Consider the following 6,000-nt stretch of genomic DNA (forward strand, 5'->3'; position numbering starts at 1 on the left):
AGCGTCCAGTTATGCGAATATTGTCAATCATGCAAAGTACGGTTTCGCAAGAGTAGTCTTTTTTAATATTTTGTTGCTTGAACTTTTGTAGAGAGGATCAGAGCGTCCGGTTATGCAGATATTGTCAATCATGCAAAGTATTTTACGGCCTGTTTGATTTTCAACACTTAAATCCATAAATTTACAACATCAATGTGGGGCTCATCGTGATGTATGTTACTTATCTACACTGTTCATTTGTTATGCCAGTCGAAATTATGACATGAGCAAAAAAATGAGGCAAATCCAAAGGTCAAGTGGACCACACCACAGGAAACAACGAGAATTGAATGCTTACCATTAAAAACTTAATGGAGCGTATAGCAGTTTTGGATCAAGCTGATATTTGTGTTTTCCCCTTATCCATGCCTATGTGACCCTAAGAACGGGTTAGATGAAGAAAAAACCTTAATGTGGGCCCAGTGAAGAAAATAACTATCAATGGTGGACGAATTAAGGCCACCGTTTCCTTTTGTTTGGGCCATTTGAGTGTTGGATCTGCCTTATTTTTTGGTTCATGTTCTAAAATGTTCTAATAAAATAGATAGACGGTGTGGATATATCATATACATTACGGTGGGGTCCACATATTTAAGTCAACACTTTTGTTTCGATTTTGAGGCGGAGTTACTCTCTTATTTTCAAACAAGGCAAAAAAGTAATAATTACTTATTTACCATGATTTACATGTATAATGTAAAACTAAACAGGCCCTTAGATTCTTATCCCACTTTTGGATATGAGTCTTGCGAACGTTTTTGGCAGACTGAGCGTTATATATATATATATATATATATATATATATATATATATATATATATATAAGTGGGGGGATTCCTTCCCGAAGGAAGCTAGATGGGGCCCTCCATCATCACATATATTGAAATGATGGACGGGGCGTGTTTCCGCGCTGGTCCGTATGAAATGGGCAAACACTGTTGCAGATACAGGCTAGCACGGTTCTTTAAAAAAACAATCTCCTTTGCAAAAGTGAACTGCGTTTCGATGAGATTTTTGCAGGAGAGGGTGTTCCTTGACAGCGACCCTCTTTTTATATTGTTGAGATTTTGCCTTAAAAAATGTACGTTGACATGGACCTTGCTTGGAGTGCATGTCATGAGATTTTATATGTGAAGCCGGTTTTTTGACAGAGCCTATCGTCTTAGGGATCATAACGTGTTATGACGCGTTTGCAAATCCCCAACGCGTTTTGGCAATAGGTGTATGCCTTAGACATAGATCCCAATTCACTCACCCTACTTTTGCCCAGCTAGGAGGTTTTTTGCACATGACATTGGGCAGGATTAGGTGGGATACGATTGAAAAAACATTATTATTACACATGGCAAGGATTGTCCCCTTACTGTGGGATAAGCTTAATTCCATGCTTTGTTTGTAATACGGTGGTACATTGAATGGATATACGGACCATCATTTGAAACTATTGAGAATAACATATATGTGTTATATCTAAGCCGTTCATTTGTTTTATAACCTTATTTTATGGCATGGGCCTACAAATGAGGCAGATACAAAACTTATGTGGCCCCAAAGAAGTTTTCAATGGTAGGTATTCAATCCCCACTACTTTCTATGGTGGGGTTCACTTGAGCTTTAGATTACCTGATTTTTTGGCCCATGTTCTAAAATGATTTCAAAAAATAGGACACTATGGATATAGCCCATACATCAAGGTGGGACCTACGCAACTTGTTAACATTGAGTAGAATTATCACGTGACCTGATGCAATTCCATCTAATCTAGCTTTTCATTCTTCCCCAAACATGGAGTGGAATTGGCACGGGACGAAATGCAATTCCATCCCACCTAATCTCATTTACTGCCATGCACCAAACGCCCCCCTTAGAATCTCTATTTTGCCTCAGGAATTCGGTTCCTTAGAAATAGTCAGCATTGCTTCAATAGATGCAGCTTAGTCCGTAACAACTTACAATGTGGTCTAATCATATTGCAACAAATAAATTCTGATGGTAGCAATGTAGAGGATTCGGATTCTACTGTAACCTTATTAGCTGGTGTACCATCGTATTAGTGATTTAGGTAGCATGTTGATGTCAGCAAGTGGGTCACATCATAAGCTATGTGTTATATCTAAGCCATCTATCCATTTGGCGAGCTTATAGTAATGCTTGAACCGAAAAATAATACAAATCTAAGGGCTTGTTTGGGCGGTGGGATTAGAAGGGATTAGGTGTGATGGGATTCAAAAAACATAATTATTACCCATTGTAGGGATTGTCCCCCGTTGCCATGGGATAAGATTAATGCCATGCTTTGTTGATAATATGGTGGTACATTGATTGGATATACCCACCATCATTTGAAATTATTGAGAATAACACACATGTGTTATATCTAAACTGCTCATTTGTTTTGTAACCTCATTTTATGGCATAGGCCATGAGGTAGATCCATAACTTATGTGGCCCCAAAGAAGTTTTCAACGATAAGTATTCAATCCTCGTTGCTTTCTATAGTGGGGTCCACTCGAGCTTTAGATTTAATTGATTTTTTGCCCATGCTCTAAAATAATCTCGATAAATGGGTGGACGGTGTGAATATAGCCCACACATCATGGTGGGACCTACACAACTTGCTAATATTGAGTGAAATTGGCACAAGACCCAATGCAATTCCATTTAATGTAAGTCCCAGCTTTTCCATTCTTCCCAAACATGAAATGTTCCATGTTTGGGAAGAATGGAAAAGCTGGGACTTACATTAAATGGAGAGTAATTTTCAATTGTACGACTCATATATGGCCCATCAACCTTTTAAAGCCCACTTGCTTTTTATCTCCCAAGAATAAGCCCTAGCCGTACAGCCCTATTTCCCAAGTCGAAAATGTCTTTATTTTTTCAGGGTTACCTTTGGCTACAGATTATAGCCCTAGCTATTGCCGTACCCATAACTTGCCGATTGCAAAAGGGTGGATAGCGAGTTGGGGTCGACCGGGTTTGGACCCGGTCGACCCCGAGTCACTGTCCCACTGACTCGGTCGACCCCAACTCGCTGTTCCACCTTTGTACATTTTTATTTTTTCAAGGAGAACTTTTTCTCTCCTACATTTTTCTCTAATACATATTTATATAAATATGTATATATAAGCATATAAAAAAAATTTTCTATCTTTTTATTCATTTCATTCTTTATTCATTTAATAAACATATCTCATAAACCAGAATGAGTTACTTGACGTACCATATAGGATTTGGGGGTAGGAGATGCTACTTTAGCTAACCAACCTACTTATTTTCCAAGATTCCATCAGGTCGATGGTCGAAAATTTATTTCATTCACTTCGTGGCCAATTCCAATCAGTTTGTGATCAATTTCATTCATTTCATTTCACGAGCAATTCCATGCATTTCACGGTCAATTCCCTTCACTTTCACGGTCAATTCGCTTCACTTCATGATCAATTCCATTCATTTCACAGTCAATTCGCTTCACTTCACGGTCAATTCCATGCATTTCACAGTCAATTCCCTTCACCTCACGGTTAATTCGCTTCACTTCACGGTCATTTCCATGCATTTTACGGTCATTCTCGGCGATTCTGTGTTGATTCACGACCATTTCCATGCATTTCACGGTCAATTCCGTTCACTTCACGGTCATTTCCACGCATTTCAAGGTCAATTCGCTTCACTTCACGGTCATTTCCATGCATTTCACGGTCATTCTCGGCGATTCCGTGTTGATTCACGGTCATTTCCACGCATTTCACGGTCATTTCCATTCACTTCACGGTCATTTCCATGCATTTCACGGTCATTCCCGGCGATTCCGTGTTGATTCACGGTCATTTCCACGCATTTCACCGTCAATTCCCTTTACTTCACGGTCATTTCCACGCATTTCACTGTCAATTCACTTCACTTCACGGTCATTTCCATGCATTTCACGGTCGTTCCCGGTGATTCCGTGTTGATTCACGGTCATTTCCATGTATTTCACGATCAATTCCCTTCACTTCACGGGCAATTCGCTTCACTTCATTGTCATTTCCATGGATTTCACGGTCATTCCCGGTGATTCCGTGTTGATTTACGGTCATTTCCACGCATTTCACGGTCAATTCCCTTCACTTCACGGTCATTTTCACGCATTTCACGGTCAATTTGCTTCACTTCACGGTCATTTCCATGCATTTCACGGTCATTCCCGACGATTCCGTGTTGATTCGCGGTCATTTCCATGCATTTCATGGTCAATTCCCTTCGCTTCACGGTCATTTCCATGCATTTCACGGTCATTCCTGGTGATGCGTGGAAATGACTGTGAAGTGAAGGGAATTAACCATGAAATGCGTGGAAATGACCGTGAAGTGAAGCGAATTGACCGTGAAATGCGTGGAAATGACCGTGAATCAACACGGAATCGTCGGGAATGACCGTGAAATGCATGAAATTGACCGTGAAGTGAAGGGAATTGACCGTGAAGTGAAGGGAATTGACCATGAAATGCTTGGAAATGGCCGTGAATTAACACAGAATCGTCGGGAATGACCGTGAAATGCATGGAAATGACCGTGAAGTGAAGCGATTGACCGTGAAATGCATGGAAATTACCGTGAAGTGAAGGGAATTGACCGTGAAATGTGTGGAAATGACCGTGAATCAACATGGAATCGTCGGAAATGATCGTGAAATGCATGGAAATGACCGTGAAGTGAAGCGAATTGACCGTGAAATGCTTGGGAATGACCGTGAATCAACACGGAATCGCGGGGAATGACCATGAAATGCATGGAAATGACCCTGAAGTGAAGTAAATTGACCGTGAAGTGAAGGGAATTGACCATGAAATGCATGGAAATGACCGTGAAGTGAAGCGAATTGACCGTGAAATGCATGGAAATGACCGTGAAGTGAAGGGAATTAACCGTGAAATGCTTGGAAATGACTGTAAATCAACACGGAATCGCCAGGAATGACCGTGAAATGCATGGAAATGACTGTGAAGTGAAGCGAATTGACCATGAAATGTGTGGAAATGACCGTGAAGTGAAGGGAATTGACCGTGAAATGTGTGGAAATGACAGTGAATCAACATGGAATCATCGTGAATGACCGTGAAATGCATAGAAATGACCGTGAAGTGAAGCAAATTGACCGTGAAGTGAAAGGGAATTGATCGTGAAGTGAATTGAATTGACAGTGAAATGCATGTAAATGACCATGAATCAACACGGAATCGCCGGGAATGACCGTGAAATGCATGGAAATGATTGTGAAGTGGAGCGCATTGACCGTGAAATGCGTGGAAATGACCGTGAAGTGAAGGGAATTGACCGTGAAATGCGTGGAAATGACCGTGAATCAACACGGAATCGCCGGGAATGATCGTAAAATGCATGGAAATGACCGTGAAGTGAAGCGAATTGACCATGAAATGCGTGGAAATGATCGTGAAGTGAAGCGAATTGACTGTGAAATGCGTGGAAATGACAGTGAATCAATACAGAATCGCCGAGAATGACCGTGAAATGCGTGGAAATGACCGTGAAGTGAAGGGAATGACCGTGAAATGCGTGGAAATGACCGTGAAGTGAAGGAAATTGACCGTGAAATGCGTGGAAATGACCGAGAATTAACACGGAATCGCCGGGAATGACCATGAAATGCATGGAAATGATCGTGAAGTGAAGTAAATTGATCGTGAAGTGAAGGGAATTGACCGTGAAATGCATGGAAATGACCGTGAAGTGAAGCGAATTGACCGTGAAATGCGTGGAAATGACCGTGAAGTGAAGGGAATTGACCGTGAAATGCGTGGAAATGACCGTGAAGTAAAGTGAATTGACCATGAAATGCGTGGAAATGACCATGAAGTGAAGGGATTTGACTGTGAAATGCGTGGAAATGACCGTGAAATGCATGGAAATGACCGTGAAGTGAAGCGAATTGACCGTGAAATGCATGAAAATGACCATG

The sequence above is a fragment of the Magnolia sinica genome, chromosome 18 (genome assembly GCF_029962835.1).
Source record: "Magnolia sinica isolate HGM2019 chromosome 18, MsV1, whole genome shotgun sequence".
Taxonomy (NCBI): Eukaryota; Viridiplantae; Streptophyta; class Magnoliopsida; order Magnoliales; family Magnoliaceae; genus Magnolia; species Magnolia sinica.